The 25266-nt window shown below is 42.5% G+C and overlaps 1 protein-coding gene across 1 annotated transcript in view; it reads left to right on the forward strand.

The window, feature by feature from the left end:
• Positions 1-864: 864 nt before the first annotated feature.
• Positions 865-25266, forward strand: part of baz2ba (bromodomain adjacent to zinc finger domain, 2Ba) — a 69641-nt gene continuing 45239 nt past the window's right edge. The window contains 2 exon segments of the mRNA XM_030718144.1: positions 865-1106; positions 14567-14609. The gene's annotated coding sequence lies outside the window, so the exon portion shown is untranslated.

Raw genomic sequence — 25266 nt, forward strand, 5'->3', positions numbered from 1 at the left:
GCAAAAAAAAAAAAAAAGCTCCCCACTACCACCACCTCTCCACCCCCACCCCCTTGTTGTTTTCCAGTTGAATGAAATAATCTTCCCCCGTCTGGAAACCCAGTCTGGGTCAGAGGGCCTACGTTCAGCCTGTTGCTTATTGTGTGTTTAGAAGAGGATGTAAAGCATACAATTAGGCACAGATGGCTGTCTTTGCCAGGCAATGTATTGATCCAACCCTGATGAAGGGCTGCCCCGTTTCTGTTTTTGTTTCACAAATGCCTCCTGAGTTGGAGCCTTTATGTAACTGGCTTGTATTTGTTTGATCATGTAACATCTTGCCAGGGCTCACATTCTAGATAGATAGATAAGAATCCATCTACAACTATGTTGAAGATTACTTAATCAAGCAAAAATTAAATATATCATCTGGTTTTGGGTTATTTCTAACAGTGACTGTAACTTTACTCATATTGCACCTTTCAAAATAAATCCATAAAGAAGACAAAATTGGGTGTTGTGTAAAATATGAGATGATTTGACAACTTTTCTTTCCTCTGTTTGCATGCATGCATTAAAAAAAATTAAGATATAATCCACATTATAATAATGAATCAAAATGGTTAAAGCTATATAAAAGTTGGAAAATAAATTAATCTTTTTTTTTTAAAGGTTTATTTATTGCTTACACTAGCTGCGGATAAGACACTAACAACATCATAAATAAAGTTCCCGCTACATCCCTGTCAGTGCTGTGGACCTAATGACAATGTCGCATTTAAAGTAATAACGGTCAATTACTGTATCCTTCCTTTACTACGGCCGCTGCACAAATAATAAGTTTTCTTTGTGTGGCAGTAGTGAGCTGACGTCAGGTCGGTTCCTTGAAGTGGAGCTGAATAAACCTTGAGAAGAGTCTCCTTCAATCTGCTGTTAGTAACTAACACACACACTCACACACCGAGACTCAATTACTGCCCAATTCCCTTCTTTATCATTCGTCCCCGACCTCTTTCATAACCAAAACCGACCAAGGAAAAAAACAGGCGAGAAGAAGACCGAGCCGAAGTGTTAGTTGAACTAAAAAACCACGCTGGAAATAAGTAAAGTGTCGAAACTAAAAAAAGGTAAGTGTTTTATTTCTCTGACGCTGTTTTCGCCCCGTCACAGAACAAGAAGCGATGAGCTGCGTAGAGCTTGCTGGCTTCGTTTCTAGTTTCTTGGCTTTTTTTCAGCTTGTGTTAAACTGCTTTATACATAGTTTCTTGTTTTCTCGCTGCGGTGTAATTCAGTCAGTCGCTGTGTCCCGTAGTCGTTAGCGATACATTTGGTTAAAGTTTTTTCTCTCTCTTTGGCATAAAAAAACGAAGTGTTTTTCTCCCCCTCTCTTCCCAGTGTTGACCTGATAGTGCGAATCGTCTTTGTGTCCCTCTTTCCTTTTTCTCTCCGCACCGTTCAGTCCGGCGGTCGCATTTTGATAACTTGTTTTATCGTTGAGAAATTCAAACTTTTTAAAGCTTCTGTGTCGCTTCTTTTTTAATCAACCGTGTAAATGTACAGTTGTTGGGTTTTGGCTGCCTATTTTGTGCTGGATGTTGTAACCGTCAACCTAAAGGAGGTGGAGGTGGGGGGGTAACTACGAGGCGCTGGACTGCCGTTGGTCCTCGCTGTCCGTCCGTTCAAAACCCATCCAGTTTTTAACAGTCCCCCCGACGCCAAAATAAAACAATTAGGCGACAAATACACAAATATCCCCTTCACTTTGGATTAACTTGGACGTAAAATATTAATTTCTCTTTCCATAGCGGCTCAGAGTTTGAGCTTTTTCGCGTCGCTTAAGTCGTAATGCTGGCCAGCCTGCTGGGGAGCTGTTATCGCGGTCGCTTCCTCAAACCGAGAGGCACGCATGTAAGGCAAGCTAGCAGCCGCTTGGCCGAGTTGTTGAAATTTATCCCTTTGTGTATATTACAATATCCTCCATTTTTTCTGCCCCTTCCAAAACAACAAGCCTCTCGCCATCTTGGTTATTTTAAATTCGTCCCCTAAGCACCCCTACCTTTCCCCCCCACCACCACCTCTCTCTCTTTTTTACACACAAACACCCAGGCTACTTTAAAAGGAAATGGAACCACGTTTTTTTTTTCCCTTTTTTTTCCACCCCTCAAGTTTTACCAAAGTTTTAAGACTTGTTAGAAAGAAATCGAGACGGAGGATCGTGTCCTGTGTGTGTGGTTGTTTTTTTTTTTGTTTTTTTTTTTGGAAGGAAATTGAAGGTGGTTAACAGCTTGTGAGCGATCATTTTAAGGCAGTTTTACTTCAGCAGAGGGGATGTTTTGTGGTCGAGACGTTTGCTTTAAACAAAAAATGAGCAAATGCAAAGTGGCGTGGCGTTATATGTCAGGATTGTCATTCTTAGAAGCGGGCGCAGTTAAACACGCATATTTGCGCTATTTTAAGCTGATATTGTTGTTAAACATGAGATCAGCGTTTACTCAGTGCTGCCTTATGTTTGTCTTTGCAGCTAAATATGAATGAATGAATGAAGGAAGGGAGGAGGGGGGAAGGAAAGGAAGGAAGGACTGATATTAGGTGCAAATTACGAAGAATCATAATAAGGGAAGAATATTTAAAATAATTTTAATTGGATTTCAGTGCAAGACAGAAATGATGAGATATGATTAGAATCACAAAAGTTGTTTGAAATAGTGTTATGTTTAAAAAAATAAAACTTCCCCTTAATTCTTCCGTCAGCTGTTGCGGTTTAGCTGAATAGATTTATGAGTGATAAGTTTGCTAGATTGACAGGTTTAAGACATGCACACTGGCACATTCACTTCTCGCCTTCCTTTGGATTATCTCTGACTGAGCCATGGTACTCGCAACAGTTTAGACAGGACACTTTTAGCAGACTGGAAAATGGTGACCTTATTTATTTTCTGTCATCCATCTTACAAAAAGGTGCCTCTTTTAGCTCTTGTAGCCCTGGCCCCTCATAGTTACAACTTGATCTCACTTTTCTTCCCCATGTCCTGTAAAGCAGTTTGAAAAAAAAGAGGAGGAGTTGGGGTGTGTGTGTGTGGGGGGGGGGGAGACAAAGAAAACAAACTGAACAAATGCTTTGAAATGGAAAATCAGATCATTTCACCTCCCACCTCTTTTGTTTGCCCGTTTATTGCTGCAAAAGCTGGAGTGCAGAGGAGCAGATGTTTAGCCAAACATGAAGGCGCGGTGCCTCTGTCCTTATGGGGATGGCTCTCCCTCCTCTCACTGCTGATGCATCGACATGACAGCTGCTTGATTTCATGGAGCTGCTAAGAAGCCATTAGTGGTATCAGTGAATTGAAACGGAACAGTGTCTCTCAGTTTTCTATCACAACTCTCTATTGTTAGCATCATTTTTGTGCAGATTTGTTTGAATATATGTGTGAGTGTGTGTGCTCCCGTGTGTGTGTGTGTGTGTGTGTGCGTGCGCGCGCGCATGTGTGCAAGTGCTGCAGCTGAACATACAAACCGACAAGAAGTGGTAATATATTTGTGCAGCGTGTTTTCTCATAATTTGAGAGAGACTGAGCAAGAGCAAAAGTGAAAAAAGGGGAACAAATCTGTCAGAGTTTGTTTGCCATGTTGGTTTGAAATGAAAGCACACTGTGCTACCTCAAGCACACTCAAATCAGAGATGTCTCTCCTTGCCAGGCCAAGGGGGGGAGAAAAAAAAGTCAACTCTCGGCTGGAGTTTTATTCTCTCTCTGCTTCTCCCTCTCAAATTGGAACTGTTGTTTTTGAAGAGATAAAGGAGGACTTCCGCTTGACTTGAACATTCAGGAATTAAGGATAGACATAGTTAAGCCCTATTTGCATGTCTACCAAAGTCACAGCAAACGGTTGCTATTGACTAAGCTGATTAGGTGAAATTAGGTTCACGAGCTCTATGTCTGGGGGTGCTGAATCTGACAGAACTTGGACAGCTTTTGAGAAGACAATCCCATGTGCACACAAGGCTGAATTCTCTATAATCCCTTACTATTGAATATGGGGGCTATCTACTTTTTTTTTTTTTTTTTTTTTAAGGAAACCCATCCTTGTGTTCATTTGCAGATGAAATGAAGTGAGATTTATCAGGTGTGCATGATAGTGATGCTCAAGTCATTGGTATGAGGCAGCTCTTGCTTAAAACTGTTATAATCTCAGTTTATTGTGAGATGAAAAATATGTCCAGTCTATTAGGGATGCTTCCATATATCGGCCGAACACTGAGCCAATCACAGCCTCATTGACAACAGCAATATTTATGTAATTGCTGACAACAACAATAAAACAATGGTTATCAGATATATTGATATTTTAAACACGGGTATTGGTGCATTATTACAATGGGTAGGTCATTTGAGTCATTCATTAGTGAAAAAAACCAGAGCATATGTGCATGCTTTTAGTTTTGCTTTAACACCCTTGCTCCTAATATGCTGAGCACTAGCCTGTTTTGAATGGACAAAGGTAATGCACTGTTTTGGTTGTGTTTCTAAAAACTTTTCTTACGACTGAGTAGAGCTCAGATCTTGTTTAACATGCGTTTTGGGTGATTAGAGTAGATTTAACTTTATTGCCATTGTGTAAAGTGCTGGTTCAGAGCCAACGAAATGCAGTTACCATTTACACAGAAGTGTAAAAGAATAGTATTATGTGCAGAAAATGCAAGTATACAAAGTAAAAGTGCTTCAGCATGGGTGATGCTATAACTTACAGTATATACAGTTTGTTTTATGTAAAATATATACTGTATGTTTTGTATATATATAATAATAAGTGTACAGTGCAGCTTAGGTTCACACCCTGTTTTTGAATATGTCTCCACATTTGTCCCAAGTGACGACTTGTGATCAGGTCTCACTTTAAACCTAAACATGTACACGGGCTGAAGTATGTTGTCGTTTCTAATGCGCTTCCCTTGCATAATGTGCTGGAAATTAGTAGAAGAAGAAATACTGTACAGACTAGCTCTATGATGTCTCTAATCTTCCACTTTCCAACTGGCTGATTGACTCTTTGGCCCAATTTGAAATCAAAGTGTTTTCAATTTATGAGAATCTATTTTGCCTGATGTTGTAGGTGCCTGCTGTTGCACATTTTAATTGGTGCCCAAATGAATACAAGCTTCTGCTTACACAGAGGACATCAGTTAAATAGCTAGTCCTTCAGTGTGACCTAAGGTGCTTTTTCCCTGCTAAAATGTCTCAATATATCCTTAGTGCGACTCAGACCTTTACTTAGAGCTGTCCACTTGGTATTGGATCACTAAAAACACCTGTTAATGCCAGGTGTGATTAGGACCTTAGTTGCAGATATTAACTCAAAATTCTTTTTTACTTATTGCTGGCATATGATGTCACCTTCACTGGTGATTAACAAAGTAAATCCTTTACCAAGAAATACAAAAAATGTCCCTGTCCCCTTGGCTGACTGCAGTGTCCTTAAGCCGCGTCCACATATAAAGCATTTTGCTCATCGTACTCTGCTTTGTAGATGACGGCTGGTTGCTCCGGTTGTGTAGGCGTTTTCTGAACTGCCTGTCCTATTCAGGGTCATGGGGGGCGCTGGAGCCTATCCCAGATGTCACAGGGGGAAAGGTGAGGATACACCCGGACAGTTCGCCAGTCTGCTACAGGGGTGACACAGAATTTACCACCCTGTCACATGCCAGTTAGCTGTGTCAGTTGAAATTGCTTACATTGCTCGCCTCAAACTTGGCATAAGTTTAACTCAGTGCCCGCCCACTTTGCATTGCTAACAGTATCTGAATTTCACGACATGAATTTGACGTTCCATGGTTGCCACATGCCTGCCAGTCTCTTCCTGTTTGTATAGCCCTTTAGAACGTTGGTGTTATGCTTTATATCAGGACATGAATGAATCAAACCTTGTTAGGGGTAACAAGAATCTGATTTGACCAAAAAAAATATGTTATTTGAAATTCTAGTGAATATTTCAATATTGTGCATTCAGTGACTGCGTCTCCCCTCGCTGATTACATGATTTTACTCAGGGCTAGACTGTGCTTTGTAGTTTTTGTGTGACAAGATATGACAGAGTGGCTGATTTTTGCATTCTTTAACCACAACAGCAGGAGGCTAAACTGATAATGAAAAGACAAAAATAAACTTTCACATTACCATACACATGTACATTACTGAAATATTTACTAAGCTCTGCTTGAAGTGCTTCAGTCGGTCGGCTTAAATGTTTCAATGCATTGATGTCAGTATGTTATATTTAGTCAGAGATTAATAAGATCTGCAAACAATCTATTGATAATAATGGCCATCTGGGAGCCCTGTCAAATCTCTGCATGTTAGCGCTGACACAGAGCTGTGAAATTTAAAGAGGAAGTAGAGATCTGCTCTGTGTTAACCAGATCATTCAAGAACTAATGTAAGACACACTCTCAGTCATATTTCCTCATCCCTCCCCATCGGTCAGTCTTTTTTACACATGAATGTGCATGCACAAGCAGAAAAAAATAATGACAAATGAAATAATGCACCAAGAAACTGAAGACTTTAACAGATTTTTTTTGGAAGTAGACATTAATCCTATAAGAACTAATGGTCCTTTGAGAAGAAGCAACATTTGAGCAAAAGCCTTAAAAGCTTCCATGCATTAGATTAACAATGCGTCATATTGTTACAGATCAAATTGAAGCTGCTATGTGCTTGTCTTGGTTTTGTGTTGTGCGCTCTGTGTTTGAGGCCCATGCAAGCAGCTCGCTTATTGATACGTGTCTGCATGGCCTCGCAGGTTAATGTCCTCTCAGCTGGGAAGTTGGTGAGCTCTCAGTTGATCTACCTAACCTTATGTTACCTTGCTATTTTGGTAACACCACATGCTCTCTGAACATCCTGATAGTCATCAGGATCCACAAATAATTGTCTAAAGTGCATGCTTGGTGACAGCAGCTTTTAAAGTGGGCATTGTCTGATATTGCAGTGGTCCTTTCACTGACTTATCCTCATCCATCTGTATGGTGAGAAATGCTGCTACATTTTAAAAACCAAGCTAATGAGATTGGGCATATGCCTTTCTGTTGTAGAAACAAGTAAACAATCTCAATTCTTAATTAACGCTAAACAAATCCAACACCCATTTTATTTTTCTCTACATTTCTGTGTGGATTACATATGGTGGATTAATTACCAAACAATAAGCAGTGTAAAGTGCAAGTGGGTCACCCGGCATTGACTTTCAGGAGACAGAAGACAGAGCGGCCAAATTTGGGAGGGAAAGGCGATAAGCTGCTTCTTTGCTGTTCGTCCCCTGGGCCTCTATTTATCATTCAATGTGAGAATTTCCTTGATGAAAGTCAAGGTTGTTTGTGCATGCTCTGTCTCGTTGGGATGCCTGTTTTTCCACCAGCAAGGTGAAAAGGTTGATTCCCCCCCCTTCCAAAGAGATCCCTTGTTTGGGAAGTCCAGGCTAGTTTCTTTTAATGAAGTCTCAAAAGGTCCTGATGATTTTTCCACTTCGTGGCTGTTTTTGTTTTATACATTAGTGAGGAGGCGAAAATACAGATGTACTTCATGTTTCTCTGAGCCATACAACAGCAAGCATGCAAGTCCTCATAATTGTGTGTCTCTGCTGCATGTGCTAAAGACGTAGCAAAGAAGGTTATCACTTTATGTGAGCTGAAAGCATCCATTTAAGGTGGCCTTTATAAAAAGCAAGAGTGGCAAGAAAGATGGCAGCATAATGAAAGCATTTATTTTCTTGAAAAGAAATCACATCAGTGTTGCTTGGCTTCGTGAAATAGATACATTCAGAGTCTCTTAACATTAGCTAAAGGTGGCTGGATTGGATTTTTCTGTCATTTTTCTCCCACTGTCTTCCCTGTCTTGGTTACCAACACTTTGGTGCAGCAGGGACTTGATTATGGAATTGCCATTGAGGTCTGGAAAACCTGCCATTTAGTCTGATGTTTACCACACCTTGACATCTGCAGCCGGGGGCCCATATTTAAACATTTCTCTTCCCATGCTGGCTGTACTTGGATGGGGGAAGGATACCAGGAATGGGAAAAGAAATGGGAAGAATGTTTCGGATGTCGGAATGGGAATGATATTGGTTTCTCCATTTGTGTGCCTCTTGGGTCAGTGGGGTTCTTGATGATACTATAGAATAGCTTGTTGCAGGCAGGGGAGCTGTGAGCTTCGGTGGGTGTTAAGGCGCACGTACACACAGGCACGCGCACACACACACACACACACACTTGCTGTCAGAACACAGGCATTTATGCATAGGGACGACATACACACACAAGCACCCTTGCACACACACAAACGTATACACACAAATGCATGAGATTGCGACTCGACAGCCCCCATTTATTGATCTTCTTCAGCATTTAAAATCTGGTCACTGCTGCCACAAAGGCTTTTTATTTTAGCTGCGCTGGCAAAGCCTGCTTGAAGCTAAGCCAGAATTTAAAATATTTAACTCCTACACAAACGCCATGAGAAATGACAAGGAGAGAGAAAAACAAATAGGAAAGCAGTTCGGAGCGGCACAGTAGCTATATGTGCATTTGTTCAGAACCGTGTTTTATGTAAAACACACTGATAGGATCACCTCGCACTGAGTTGGCTGTGTAAGCGCTATAGTTTGGAGTAAAAATGTGCACATACAGCACATTTTTGCTTCATAAAGTTTTTATGAATTGAGGGGCTATCCTGTATTTGTCTTCAGGAAAAAAAAAGTTGCAGGGAAGAAATGTGCTTTGGTTCTGAATGTAACTCAACTGACCTGCAAGGCCTTATAATAAGAGTAGTGCAAGCTGAAAATACTAGCAGTCATTGGATTAGTCATTACTGGACCTGGAACAAGTGCCTGTTTTTAGCATTTTAAGGTTAAAACGGGATACTCATGAGCAGAGAGGCAACTCACCAATGTCTAATCTGTGAAAGCCCTTTAGCATGCATTCTTGCAGCCCTGTTTTCTTTAAGGACAGCGTATCTCACTGCACACAAAACCAGGTATTAAAGAAAATAATTTCCCCCTTTTCTTCTTAGGAAATTGTCAGTGTTCAGTTAGTCCCAGGTGGCGTAGAGGAAATGATCTGACTAGCTGTGCTCACACTACATTTTGAAATAATTTGTCTTGAAAAGGTCAAAGCACATATCAGTGATTTCGAAATGCTCCTACATTGTACTGAAATTTATGTTGCATTAACATTACAAATCACAAGGGTTTCCTCATCCGGTTTAACCTGCTGCTGCTGCTGCTGTTGTGTGTGTGTTTTTTTTTTTTTTTCTGACCAGTTATGAAAGCCTATCCCTGCTCAGTCTGTTGCATTGTCCCGCTTTCTTTCTCCCTGTCTGTCTGTCTGTCTCTCTCTTGCTTGTGCGCTCTCTTTCTGAACGATGACACTGAGAGACAGCTGTAACGTGAGACGCCTCTCGATCCTGGCAGGGGCTTCGAAATCTGAGGCAGAAGGGAGGGAGAGGCCCTTTATCTGAGACTGGGGGTGCTGACCTCCCTCATTCCCCTTCTCTTTCTCTCCTCCTTTTCTCTCCCCATCTCTGCGTCTGCTGGCATACTCCATCCTCCCCCCACCAACAGAAGCCGAGACTGCACTCTTTAAAAAAAAAAGAAAAACTGTAATAAGAAAACATCGTCTGCCCATAGCAATAACCTGATGAATGAAATGATGTGTGTTGTTCCTGTTTACACCATTTAGAACTGTGTGTTGGTTTTTAAATTGCTAGCGTCCCTCCATCTTTAGTCTACATTGGATTAAACTTAAATTGTGTTGTCAAGTGTTTACAGAATGTATGGAGTAATATTTGAGTGACTTATGCTTGTGATTGGTATATGGACTCGTGTGTGTGTGTGTGTGTGTGTGCGCCTGTGCACACATGCGCGCGTGTGTAGATGGAAACATCCACACATCCCCTGGACTCTAGGCTATGGCTGCTAAATCCTCTGTGAGAGCTCCCGTGTGTAATCCAAACATTTAGAGCTAATTTAAGCATGCAGGCAGGAGCAGCATCCTTTAGGAAACAACAGCTCTCTCTCTTTTGCGCTCTCCTTTCTCTCTCCGTCCACCACTGTGTGTGTGTATTTATGTGTATGCGCTGCGCAGGTGTTTGTGTGCGAGTGTCTTGTTGTCGCTGGAGGGAAATGAAAGCACTCAATCACTCACCTGTCAGAGTACTTCAAAATCTGTCCGTAACACACAAGCACACACAAGCACACACGCATGCGTGGACAAACGTGAACACACATGTGCATACACACTTACCCCTGAGGGTTTGACAGGACTGGCCCTTTATTGACTCCCTTGATCAAGGAGACAGCAGATCCATTTAATAGAAGCTACACACACACACACACACACACACACACACACACACACACACACACACACACACACACACACACACACACACACACACACACACACACACACACAGGCACTGAAATCAAAGTGGATTCACATCTGCTCTCCACACAGCTCCACTCTATCCTTTTCCTCTTGTACAAAACAGAGCTGGTAGTCATTTAAAACTGTGGCTTTATCGGCTGTTGAATTAAATTTTGAAAGCCGCTGCTAATAGACGTCATAATGTTTTTCCATTGCTGGTTTCCCTTGTCATAGTTGTGTTGCCATTACAGCAAAACAGCCCTGATTTGCCTCTTTGCAGCATCTTGCGCTACAGCATGGTGTGTGAATACAAGCCCAGTCTGGGTTACAGGCATGTTCTGCTAGTCCTGGCCCTGTACTCCCCCAGTTGGCTGAGTTTTGTGCTGAGTGTTTTGGAAGGCCAGTTAGCCAAGAGGGTGCTGGGAGGAGATGTGACAGCTGTGTTGGTCACGGCTACTCTGACCTTCACACGTCATCCTGATGGATCATCAAGGCTGTAGCGATACGCTAAACCTGTTGTGTAGGCCTGCACTACCCTGATCATCCATTAGTAATGATTTGCTTGCATTTTGACTTCAGAATGCAGCTGAATTCAGTCATCAGGGATGGCAGGCTAACCATATATATATATATATATATATATATATATATATATATATATCTGAATGAGACTCATCTTGCAAAGCAGGAAATGGAGGTGGATTGTTTAATGCATCAAAGTTATCATAGCAATATATATATATATATATATATATATATATATATGGATTGCACTAATGTTGAGAGCTTTTCATTGGTCTCAAAGGGCTTTACTTCAGTGTGTGGTGTGACCCGTTCCTTTGAGATGGTACTATCTCCATCAAGTCAAGGAAGAAACCATTTAGTGGAATGATAAACACACATGTATATACATACATACACTTGGCACCAGGAGGCTGGAGGGATTTGAATTGCAAACATTTTTCACACAAGTTCTGTATTCCTCCTCTCATTCCCGTGTTTTCCCTGAACATACGCTTACTCGCATGCAAAAGTACTTGCGCAAAGATTCCATTTTGTCAGCTTTCAGCCCCAGATCATGTAACGATAAAAGATGCTGCCCTGCAGTTAAACACTGCCAGTAAATCACAGGGCAAAGAAAGCTGGGAGAAGCACTTATTTTTAAGCAGCATGAGAGACCATATTGAGGTGGGGGGGCAGATCGGGTAAGACAGACACAGAGAGAGGGAGAGAGGAAGAGAGAGCTTCTTTGTGCACTGTGTACTGGCATTGTGTGTGATGAAGAGATGAATCACTGCTATTTAGGGATTGGTTTCCTGCAACTGATTGTGTGACGACTCGGTGGCGGACAGACTGTCAAGACTTGCCTGTTTTGTTCTGGGGGCTTCAGGAAAATGTCTGCGGCCAAGTCTCACTAACTCACTCCCACAGGGCCCGGTGTGCCAGAGATCAGCAGAGACAACAGAGACAAACACCTCACCAGTGTCGCTCGTCTAACAATGCATCAAATATTAAAAAGCAGGGGATTTTAGGCCAATCTCAATATGTATATTTTCAGAGTACACTTGTTTTCCGTGCTCAAATACCAGAAGAGTTTTTCTCATAAAAGAAGGCTCATATGAAACCTATAGTGACTTTCTTTCTTTCTTTCTTTCTTTTTCTTTTTCTTTCTTTCTTTCTTTCTTTCTTTCTTTTTCTTTTTCTTTCTTTCTTTCTTTCTTTCTTTCTTTCTTTTTTTGACCCCTACATTTAACCCCGTGTGGATGCCTGAGAGCGGTTGTATGAATCTTAAAGTAAAGTCAACATCTGTTTGGCTGAGGCAACAGGGGTAGATTAGAGTATCCAAACAAGACAATTCAGGGAGACATCATAGCAGTTAGGTTGTACGCTGTCCGTGTGCAAGCATGCCTGGAGTGTAAATGCTGGTAATTATTACTTTGGAGATAGTTGTGTTTTTTGTGTTTGTTTTTTTTTTTTTGCTTTCATGTTAATTAGATGGAAATTACCAAGCTATGATGGCTATTATTAAGTTGATATTTGCATTGTTACTCACAAAGTAATAAATTCACTAACATAACTTAGGGCACCAATTTGTTAGATCACTTGAATGTAGGCAGTCAGATGTGTGTTTGTATTACTTTCAGAAAGCATGGTGATACAGATTCTGTCACATTAAATTAATGCTGAGGTGAACCTTTTTGCTTGTGTGATGATTCAGTATTTTTCCCTGGTAAGTACAAATGTAAATAGCATTTTGAAGTTTTCACCTCGTGTTCTAGTCAAACATTTAGTTGATTAATGTTTTACTTGGCATTGACTTTGGTTTCATCTGTTTTGTTGTAGTGGTGAACATATTCCCCTGTTTTCATTGTCGCCTCAGTTGTGGGGATTTTCTTTTTTTTTTATGCTGTACTAAAATAAATAGCTAAAGGGTTTGGACAAGCAGTTTTATTATGTCATATTGGACTTTATAAAGATTTTAATTTGTATTTATTACTCCCTTTCAATATTTTATATGCCAAATTAACTATTAGCTAATTGAAAAAGATGAATCCATAATGAATTAATTGTTTGTTGCAAACCTAATACAATACCCTGACATAATTTATGAGGACGTTGCAGTTGAATAAGGCTACAGTCACAGGAAAAGAAAAGTGTTTTGTGATATTTGATGTAAAACTGGTAAGATCCTACCGTAAAATGAGGTTAATAGACTAACAGCCTGATTCTCAGTGAGGTAAATGATGGCAGACAGCACTGGCTTTCTTATCCAGCGTAATTCACCTGCCTTGTGGCTGGTAAATCATTTTCTGTGGCGAAGTCCTGTGAGCAGAGATCCTTTAATCATCCACTAATAGGCCTTTATGAAAAAAGCTGAAGATGAATTCAGCCTACCTGGCTCTCTGTTATCATTATCACTGCGATGAGTTATCAAAGTATTTGTGTGTGCCTGTAGTTTGTGATGGGTGTGCGTGTGTGTGTGTGTGTGTGTTTGTGTAGGAGTACAGATAATGAGGGGAACCATTACAGTTCGATCAGTTCAGTTATTATCAACACAGTCAGTCTAGGTGATTCCTGTTCAGTGATACATTGAGCTGTAATGACAGATATGTGTTACATTGTGTGCCACAGACTTTGGCAACACCTGAGGGCATCTGGAGAGACAATCTACCTTACTTTTGTAATATACCCCTTTATTTTTACCATTTGAGCAACTAAAATTCACAGAAACCACTGAAGCTCTGTCGGAAACAGGAGAGCTTCAACTATTATTGTCTGGTGGATGCTGAGGCATCCACCAGACTTGATTCAGTTGCTGTTGACCAGATGGATGTGTTTACTGACAACAAAACCTTGTTAGATATCTACCCACACATGCTGTAACACTGCTTGTGTGTTGCCGTGTCTGGAAATGTCTGCTTCCCCGTGTCTGTGTGCATGTGTATGGGGAGCCTTGACATTTGTAAGTACTGTATTCTGATCCTACCTAACCTTGCTGACACAAGTTATAACTCATGTTCGAAAGCTGTTCTTCAGCTGTTCCTTTTTAGTCAACAAGAGGTTATATCAGTGTAAATGAAAGTTGTAAAATCTGCACTGTAGTGTGATATACAAAGCAGGGTGTTGTCTGTTATGGTGAGCTGCTTAGATTAAGCTCAGGCTGTAAGTGCACAGGAGGGCCTTAGAGACAATGCATGAGAGATGGGCGTGAGAACGCTGGTAAGGCTTGGTTCTCTGCAAGAACTGTCTTGTGTTTAGGGAAAATATCCTCACACTTGAAGCTCCAATGTCTAGATCCATTTCTAACAAACAGGTTTTGCAAGGACTCAGGGAGAAAGAGACTTTTTGTGGGTGTGAATATCTTTCTGTTTGTGTGTGCGTGCGTGCGTGTGTGTGTAGCCACAGCTGTGTTTCAGACGTCACTATATTTTTTCTTTGATGTGTCTGAAAACCACAAATACTAAGCTGTGTAACTGTAACTTTGAAGTGCAAGTAGTTTTTGGGGCCTCCACCAACTTTCGGGTTGTGGAATGAAAAAAACAAAAAAAACAAAACAAAACACGTATCATAGCAGAGCAACACATCTATCCGTTTTGAGAATGCTGTTATTCTTATGAGTCAGATTTTTATATTCATCCTGAACCACAGTGATCTCTTGTTTCTGCTTTTCTCCAGGTGTTACAGCAGTGATGCCAAAGAGCTGAAGACACCTGTAACAGTAAGTGCATCTCCAAATTCTCACGATGTCCCCGTAATATACGTGTGTTACAAAACAGATGATGCGTGACTTTTTAAAATATACATTGTCACACACTTCTGCTTTTACAGTGCTTTTTATGGCACGCCAGAACAAACTTGCAGACTCCTCCAGTTTCAGGCCTAATTTGATTTTCATTCATTCAGTGAAAGAGGATGTTTTTTTTTTTCTCCCCCAATTAAATTTAACAAGAGCCCCTTGAAAAGCAGTTGTTATGATTACATTACAAATTCGGGGTTCATTCAGTGAATCAAGCAATTAATTAGATTTCTCCCATTCTAATCAGAATATTTGTATGAACCGTACGCGCCTAATAAACATCCTTTGAGTTTGCTATCTCTTCAGACCCAACACTGAATGTAAATGGGTGTTAACTGTGCCCGACAGTGCTTCTAGGTTAGGATCTTGGATTGGGTTTGGATGTTTGTGTGTCTTGCTGTGTGTAGCATTAATCTCCTCCTTTCTGAGACCCTTTCTTTCTTTCCTCTCTGTTTTCTCACTATGTCTGTGTGCGAGAGCAAGCAGTACTCAGGGGCGCGGCTGCGTCCTCAAGGCTTCACTTCACACACACACCAAGTGGTGTGCCCGTTTATTGTTGCACACACAGACAATGACTTGCACTTTCTCTCTTGCCCGACTTGATGGCCTTGTGCCTGTGAGTGTGTCACCAGATCAAATTGGATCTTTTAAAAGAAGGTTTTTGCTGAATGCAGAGCTCAGGGAAATACTTGTTTTGCCCGTGACTGTCTTTTTAGCCTTGTGCGCTACCAGACCCGATTCTATCAGGTCTAACCATTACTGCTTCATCTCTGGCTGTGAATGATACATTATATCCCCTGCAGGTTGGTGCGGGCTGCTTGTATCATTTGTGATAAGTATTGATGAGTCCTCTCTTGGGGAATCAATTTCTGGGGGTGGGGGGTGGAAGGGGAGGGGAGGGGGAGGGGGTTGCCTTGTAGCTCAACCCCCACAGCTGGCTGCTCCTAACTGGTATCTTGGCTGCCTGACTCTTCCTGCAGCCCCATAGAGAACAAGCACAGCAGAGCACAGGGAAAGATGGAGCTCATCCAAACAGCTATGGTGTAATTAGCTGACATTTGTTGCTTGGAAGACAAGAGAAGGAAAAAGGAAAGAGCTGCTCAACGCAAACACCCAAAGGAATATGCAAATGTTCAGGGTGAGAGAAAATGAAAGAAAGACAGAGAAATGTGTCTAATGGCACAGAGATATAATTATATTACATTCACGTACGCGTGTGGGTGTGTAATTGTGTGTGTTATGAACCCATTGAACTTTATGTGAGTATTTATGTCAGTGTTTTGCCACTGCAAGGCATGAACCACTGGTCTACGGAAGGGACTACAAAAATATGTTAGGAAAAGAATGGAGCTTTCTTTGCTTAGAGACGATACCCTCGTCTGCCATGTAGCATGTCTTAAAGTATTCAACTACATCAGCTAGGCGTCACACAAGTGAGGTTTACAGTACCCATGTGAAGCAGCTATCTACAACCAGACTGATTCTCCGGTTCCAGGAAGGTTGTGCGTGTGCATGTGTGTGTTCGCATGTGTGTGTGTGTGTGTGTGTGTGTGTGTGTGTGTGTGTGTGTGTGTGTGTGTGTGTGTGTGTTTAAGGGAGAGCGCTGTACTGCATGTAAACTATCTGTACTTAAGCCAAGGTGCTGTGCGAAGGAGCAGCAATGCTTACGCAGCCCCATCTGCTTGATCCAAGCTTGAAATGCAATGCTTTTTAATGACAAAATACTGAGTGGCTGGGAGGTGTGCAGAAAAAGGAGGAGTGTGTGTGTGTGTGTGTGTGTGTGTGTGTGTGTGTGCATAAGTGAGTTAGTGTGTGTGTTATGTGAGTGTGAAATAGAGAGGAATAAAGGGAGAGGGAGAAGGAGAGAGAAAAACATCTCGAAGGTCAGGAGCAGCGGGCGGCCGTAGGGGAGAGACACGTGAGACAGAGATAGTCTTGCGTCAGCCCCACAGCAGTCCGTTCTTTGTGTGTGTGTGTGTGTGTGTGTGTGTGTGTGTGTGTGTGTGTGTGTCCTGTGGGGCCAGCATTTCCATCCGCATCCCACCGTGTGTTACAACGGAGTAGCATGCCAGTGTTTCTATTCTGAGTGTCTTGATCTGCAAGGATAGATAGATAGATAGATAGATAGATAGATAGATAGATAGATAGATAGATAGATAGATAGATAGATAGATAGATAGATAGATAGATAGATAGATAGATAGATAGATAGATAGATAGATAGATAGATAGATAGATAGATAGATAGATAGATAGATAGATAGATAGATAGATAGACAAATTACTGCTTGGAATTACTTCGAAGCAGTCAGTCATTGAGCTATAGATAATTTTTTACATGGCTCTTGTGACAGTGGAAGGGGAAATTACACCTTCTAGCCTGAGGGGAAGGAATTTGTGTGTCTCGTTGCCTGTCACAAAACCTGAATAGGGTTTCATCAATCCTAGCAACTACTATCATTTTTCAGCTCTTATTCATGAGCCCTCTTTGTTTCTCACAGTGTCTTTTTTCCCAGTGCCCTTTAAACTGGTGTTCTGTTAGACTGGGGAAGTGTTAGAGATAACTCCTAAACATTTAGTACTTTGTACTTGCCTTGGAGCTAAGATTGTTAAAAAGCTACTGTGTGATTGTCCTCAGGATAGGGAGCAGAGTAGATTCAGCAGACACACTCTAGCATTACTTTGGGCTTAGCCATCCATGTCTTTGTGTCGCTTTCACTCTAACTCATGTTCTCTACACACACACACACACTGGCTGTTCCCCTTCTGCCTCCCTTGGCCCGCATGATCTCAACAGGGCTGAGTCCTGTAGCCAGACTTTTGATTCACCCCCACTGCCAAACAGCCTCTGCTCTTCTTGTCCCCATGAAGGGCTGCGGCGTGGGGTGAGGCTGCTCTTTTATAGACACTTGTGCCATGAATCACTACTTGCACCCAGGGAGCCTCAGTCCACTCAGGGGCTGCCTGCCTGGACCATAATGTGCGTGGTCATGAGGGGGCCATTTTGAATGGAGGCCAGACAAAACAGGAGCTAAAGAACCCAAGCTGTGAGCTTTCCCAGAGAGGGCAACAACAGGAGTGTGTGTGTTTGGGTCTGTGTGTATATTGTATTTGTTGTAGTTGGGGCTTGATGTTGGATATACAATGCTGAGTTCTAGGTGTCATAATGCAACATAATTGTATACCAGTAATTTATGAAACATTAGGAGTAGACCTTTAAACCCCATGCATCACAAACCTTTTAGCCGCATACAAACGGGATTGCAATTTGAGCTCCTTGGACGCAGCTCTAATGCCTGTTTCACTGTTAGGTTTGAAAACAAGTGATGATCCATCCTTTGCCATCTCTTGCACTCACTTACCAACCTACCAATCACATTACCCTCACCCTGAGCAGAAAATGGTAGACATTTTTGCACACTTGTTGACGTCATCTTACAGCATTTGCTTGACTCTGTTGCTGACTTTCCTGTCGGTCACATGGTTCACTAGGTTTAAAGGTTAAGGACTGATTGTTTGTAATTGTGTCCAAAATTTTATGTTTGTTGTCCTTGATAATTTTGCTTTCGTGTTTCGTTACTTTGTTAATTTCTGAAGCTTAGCCAAATGGGTTAATATGCCGATTAGTAATTGGTTGTCATTAGTGGAGTTGTTATTATAATAAGCCATCATTATTGTCTCTGTGCATGCATGTGCTGTTAAAAGATGCAGGGTTACTGTCTTATGGAGATAATTAAGCAGACCCCCCCCCCCCCCCCCCCCCCCCCCCCCCCACACACACACACACACATGCACACACACAAACACAACGCACACCAACACAGTTTCCCTATCTCTTTCTCTCACATACACATCATCCAGGGGCCTTACATTTATTTGTACTCTTTTCCTGAAGATTAATTCTCAGCTTAGCTTTGCCTGACCTGCCTGTTCTTTAACCTAACCTGACAACATGTCATCACTTTAAAATGTAATGATTGTTGTAGTTATCTGGTGATAACTAATATTTCAAAAATGAAATGGTGACATCAGGTTTATAAAATACAATGTATGTATTAGGGCTTGATAATGTTGTTGAAAATCTGATATCAGCCTTAGACCACACACACACACACAAACACCAGCTGTTTCCCTTATGAAAGCTTTCAGGTTTATTGGGTCTATCTGCTGCGTTTATGGCCAAACCACATGTCTTCAACTGACTTTATTTCTTGGTCTGTGTTTCTGCCGCGGCCCCTTGTCTCTCAACATCCTCTCTCGCTTCCTGCCCCCTAACCCTTTCCCCCAGGTCTTCTTTCCCCCTTCTCTACTTCAAACACCCGCACACTAAACGCACTACTAAATCCATTGCTATGGATGTGTTTTCTGCCTACGTTGTATGCCTGTGGCTGGGAATAGTTTGTCCCTACTGGGCCTGTGCATCCCAGGGCCTGTTGTGCCAGGCCAGGTTGTAACCTGGATACAGCTGTAGTCAGGAGAAGCCATTAGCTGTGCCAGGAGGCCCTCAGCTCCCAGTGAGAGCTCATTACGGTTTCTGTGCAGTCACACTTCTCCTATGAAACACCGCAGTGTGCCTGGTGAAACTAGCCAGGACACTGAGCCTCAGGGAAACCATTATGGCTTGATTTGGAGTTCTAAGAGAGAGAGAGAGAGAGAGCGAGAGAGAGGAAGAGATAGAGGGCTGGGTTTCATCGAAAGAGTAGAATGAATACTAAGAATGATATTAATCATTAAACATAGCCAGCTTCCCATGTAGTTAACTGTGAAAGAGTATCTATGATTATTGGATTTGATTTGCTCTTTGTTTAGTGGGTGTGCATGTGTTTGTGTATGCGTGTGTGTGCTCTGAGGCCCAGTTCAGCTGTCTGGTCTGGTGTGCAGATGGCTGAGTTGGGGCCTGCTGAATGTGATACCCATTTTCTTTTCTCTATCTCTTTATCTATCTGTGTTTCCTTACTTTTTGTTTCCTTTCCTTTCCTTTCCTTTCCTTTAGTTTTGTTTTGTTTTCTTTTTCTTTCCACACTGCCTCTTTCTGCTAGGTTTCATTTACCAGTTAACATCCCTGACTGCCTCCACTCTTTCATCACTGCATCTGCTGAGGGCCATCTAGGGCAGAGGAGAGTTTTCCACCGCTCTATTTTCTCTCTCCCTCCTTCTTTATGCGCCTCTCAGGGCTCAGTGCAGCAGCTATATGCAGTGGCTTTGGAATGAAATGTCTCTTAACCGAGCCATGTGCCCCGGAGCTACGGTAATTGCAGGTGAAATTCAGCTTCCTCTTTAAAATGCCATCTCTCATTTCCAGTTACCGGCCCCCTTCGTATCTCTCTCTTTTCTCTGCCTCCCTCCCCTCCTGCCTCCCTCTCTCTCTCTCCCTCTGGCTGTCTTTCAGAGGCGTGTGAATCCCTCAGCCCCTGTCGCGTCTCTCTGCCCCAACAGACACTCCCACAATGCACAGCGCTGATGGTTGCACAGTGATATCAGCCATGCAGAGGAAAAGGGAGGGCCGCTGTCTTGACACATACACATTCAATGCATGTGTGTGTGTGTGTGCATGCACGTGTGTGCGCGCATGTGTGTGTGAAAGAGAGAGTGCCAAGATAGTATGTGCGTGATAGAAACTGAAAGTGTGTTTGTGAGTGGGAGACAATAAGCATATACATTTTTGGTTATATGAGAGAAAAAGTAACGTGTGTTGTTGTGTGTTTAAGTGTGTGTGTTTAAGTGTGTGTGTTTAAGTGTGTGTGTGTGTGTGTGTGTGTGTGTGTACAGCGTCAGCAAGGCGTGAGCTGTGTAGAGGTGACATCAAGGTGAACGCGGCGTGCAGAATGCTCTGCCGACTCGGGAGGCAGCAAATGGCTCTGTGGCAGATGGAGTCTTTGTCAGGGAAGAAAAATGGCAGCTCAAGAGCGACAGAAAGACCCCCTCACCCCCCCACTCTCTCTCTCTCTCTCTCACTCACTCTCTCACACACATATGCACGCACACACACGCACACACACACATACACTACTTTCTCTCTGTCCTTCTTTTTACACAGTTGGTCACACACAAAAAAAAACATTCATAGATGCAATACATGCATACACACACAAACATATACCCACAGACAAATGCTCATACACGTACTGACCCCCCCCCCCCCCAGTGAGCTAGGCTGGCGGGCGGTGACCTTCCCCTGCTCGGAGGGTTCCCTGGCTGTTTGATCAATTATCCCTCTCCCATTGTTTACCAGGAAGCAGGGGTAGAGAGGAGAGGAGAGAAGCCTCAAAATGGCCACTGTCAGGTGGAGGGATCCATTTCCCTGCCAGCGTGGGGGTGGGGGTTAGGGAGAGAGAGGGAGAGACAGAGAGACCAGAGCCGTGAAGCATGCTTAGAGGGAAGGGAGGAGCATGATTGCCTGGCAGTTGGGATGATATGACATTATACCAAAGGTACAGCTCTGACAGTGGTTAACATTTGTAATGCTGACATCATCCGTTAAGAAGTGATTGTCAGATCCCTCAATTTTGAACAATCAAACATTAGTTGTCTATATATGAATCCCAAAAGAGCACGTTTGTTTGGCTCTCAGTGCAGGTGGTGTATACATTCCTAAATGAATTGTTATGATGTTCGTGCAGTGCTGCAGAGACATACACACACATGTATGCTTAATGCCACAGTACTGCAGGTACGCTTCCTATTTTTAGCGTGGAGAAGTGTGGGGGGGTACATACTCTAAAGGTCAGGTGGCAGAGAGAAAAAAACGACTGGGAACAAATGATGCACTAAGCGAATGACACTCTGAGGTCCTGCTTTAATATGTATGTATCGCAGGTTGATGGCTGATTTCATTAGCGCTTCTCATTGTTATGCATAGATTGTCCTCCTGCAGCAAAATGAATATTGTATTCGCGCGCGCATGTACACACACACACACACACACACACACACACACACACACACACACACACACACAACAAGTGCGATTTTCAGGGAATACTGTATGTTTGCATCTTGCAGAGAAAGACTTGAAGAAAAGGGTGATGTTTCCACAGGCTGTTATCTGTGTTGGCTATAATTAAAACAATTTACAGAGCTGTCATTTTAACACAGGTTTTGGCGCTGCTGTGGACAATTGCTGTCAGGTAGCTGGTGTGATTATTTAAGGATCCTTGCTGATGCATGTGAGAATTATTTTCAAAGCGGAAAAGAAAAGCTTTCTTTGTTCAGATGACTTGAGCAGAATAAGTCATGTCCTGTCTAAGGGTTCAGTTTATGTCACTTCACTTCACTCTGTGTGGAAAAATAATATGATGAGTACTGCCTGTTAGTTTACTGTAAGTGTTTATTGGACTGCATGATCATTTTTTGCACACAGAGAACACAAACAGTGAGTGTGTGAAAATGCCAGACCACTTTTTTTTTTTGTAATTCTCCAAGATCACTGTGTTTCAGAATGGATTCCAGTCCTTAGTGGGGCATAAGCAAATGTTCTGTGCAAGATATTAATAGCTATTGTGGGCGGAAAAAGGAAGGAAAAAAAAAAAAGCTTCTGCATTTTTCCATATGTTTTGTAAGGAAACAGTCCAGATGGATCATCTCTTGGTCTGGAGCTTTATCTTTCTTCAACCCAGCTCAAATCCAAGTGGTGTTGGACTTGCCAGGCACACACACACACACGCGCGGGCGCACACACACACACACACACACACACACACACACACACACACACACACACACACACACACACACACACACAGACGCACCACAAACACACCCCAGTGCTCACACTCCTCCTGTCTGAAGGACAACAGGCTGTTACTGATTAACATGTCTAAACTCAGCCAGTTCAAAAAGCCACTACAATTCTTTTTCCAGCTCGCTCTCAAGGATGACGTGACAGTCTTTCTTCCTGACATACCTCACGTTCCTCGCAGAGATATGTTTGCCGCCTTTCTGTTTGTTGCCTGAGAAGCCATGTTGGCATGTCTTCTCACATTACACACTTGGTTTCATCCCCTTAACCCCTAATTCTCAAGCTGCATGGGCTGCCTGACCTCTTGAGTCATGGATGTTAGACTCATCGGCATCACAGGGGACAGAGCTGGGATTTTGTTTTGCCAAATAATTGTAAGCATGGACAGGAGGAAACCTTTTTGGATCATATATTTAAAAACCTCCAGTGATACTCTTTGTGAACGAATTTGTCATGTTTTTGTTGCAGATTTGAATTCTACTTGTATTTGATTTCCACTTCTGCTTTAACATCATTTAAAAGTCTTCCCCGACAAAGAAAAAACACGCACACTCACGTCTTTCTTGAGTTGGCACATGTTCGCAGTACCACACATACACATAGGTGCATTATGTAGTGTGACAGGATGCCACATAGTTGGAGTTTTCCAGCAGGCTGGCATTCCAAGACAGCACGGAAGAGATAAAGTCAGAGTGCCGTTGGTTAACTCACTTTATTATCCTGTTTCTGGGCCACAGAGCGTGAAGGGTGTCTGTTTATGACACACATGCATACCGGGTATGCATCACTTACATACACCATTTTGCCTCTGCTACAAGATGCTCCTAGACATGGCTGCTACACTCTTGTCTGTGAATCCATCTGAGGCTTTTCTTTTTTTCTTTCTTTTTTTTTTTATAACACATCATTTCTGGAACCAGGAAGTGTGCCACACTGACTGACAGGATGTAGGATGATATTGTGTAGGTGTTTCAATTATGATTTTAGAGGTCACAGTACCCTTAAAATAGATTTTGAGCATATTATTGTGCAATGCAACAAGTTAAAGGGCAGGCTTTGTAAGTGTTGATCCTTCAGAACCCAACGGTGCTATATTTACATGAAGAAATCGTGAAATTCACTTAGTCAGCAGCGGAAAAAAGAGCTTCCTCTCCAAACCACCCACACCGCTTTCAGCCTTGTTGTGACTTGTTTGTCTGCCGTTGGAGGATTTTGACTTCTTCCAGAACAATTGCACTTAAACACCCTCAGCTCCAGAGGATGGGAGCTGGTTACATGGCGGCAAAGTAGCGCTAAAAACACAAAAACACGAGCGGTGCCTGTGAGACAGAGACTTTGAATATACTCCTTTTCCCACCCTGTTGTAGCCTCTCTCTGTATGCACGTCAGGTGCATGAATGCTATGGTTACTTTCATCACTGGTGTGTGTTGTCATGTGCAGCTGTTTGCTCTCCAGTTAGTGTACTGTTCAGTGAGTTAGTGGAGTTACGGTTGTGTGGAGTTTCTCTTCACTCTGAGCTTCTCTCTGATTTATTCTTAACATCTGTCTTTGGCAGGTGTGTGGAACCACAAGGTCCTTTCTTCTGAGCCTGTGATGTAGCTATCATTGCGGGCAGTGTGTGTGTCTATGTATGCGCACGCTTTTTTTTTTTTTGCAAAACAACAGAGAAGGCCTTCCTCCACCCCCTCCTTGGGATGAGTCATATTTGAGCTCTGTGTAATCTAAGCCCGTGTTTCATGTGTGTGAACAGACAGACCCTGAGCAGTGGTCTTGGTCCTGACTCCCTCTGGGGCACTGAGTGGGTGAGACACAGCTATCAACAACAGGCCCAGGCAGCTTCGGTTTCAGCCTCACTACACAAGGAATCTACTCGTCATGACACAGGCGCAGATATACACACAGACACACAAAAACCAAGCAGACATTCATGTAGAGCCAACACTATTCTTTGCTTTCCTTAACTCCTCCTGAAATAATATCAGGTAACAAGACAGGGGCTGATGGCAAGCCTTGTGATTGGCTAAACTAAAAGGAAGTATTAGGATCCAGAGGGTGGACCTATGGGTCTAGTTTCACATGAAAAGACAGTTGAACACAGGTGAGTGTCAGTGTGAGTGCGTGCGCACGCACGCGTGTGTGTGAGTGTCATGTGTTTCTCCACTTAGGGGAGTGCAATTGCAGCGCAGTAATGTCAAATCTGGGTTTGACACAGTCAACAATAGAGACTCAAATATTTTGGCTTTTTATATGAAATCACACAGGGGAAGTGTGGTGACACAGGAAATAGGGGCATGTCACAGGGAAAAAAAGGAGCACTACTTGGTGGTTATTCTGCACACCATTTCAAAGCACCCCATTGCCGGTGTGACTAACTCTTTTAAGGCACAGCTGGACTTTTAAAAGGGTCTTCAACATTTGCCCCCAGGAGGGAGGAAAATGTCCTGGATAGAGCAACAGAAAGGTGATACTGGAAAAATGAAGCTGTTTCCCATTATGATACTCCTTTTGTTATATAAGTGTCATATTTTACCACACTTTGAACTGCAGTCCCCCCCCCCCTCATTCATGTAAAATATTTACTGACATTTAATAAAAGTTTTTGCTTGATTGTGGAAAAAAATTAAGATGTTGTTTGATACATGCGGCCCCAATTTTGCCATTTGACAACACTGAAAGGGTATAGTCAGGGTCACATTTACACGAACACAAGGACTGGATAAAAGCACTTTCACTTTGTGAACGTCATGCCTTTGAATTTCTTTTATTTATTTATTTTTTTGCCTTGACCATTTACTCGGAACTGCATGGCATCAGATGTCACTATAACAGCACAGAAAGAA

The sequence above is a fragment of the Archocentrus centrarchus genome, chromosome 3 (assembly GCF_007364275.1).
Source record: "Archocentrus centrarchus isolate MPI-CPG fArcCen1 chromosome 3, fArcCen1, whole genome shotgun sequence".
NCBI lineage: Eukaryota > Metazoa > Chordata > Actinopteri > Cichliformes > Cichlidae > Archocentrus > Archocentrus centrarchus.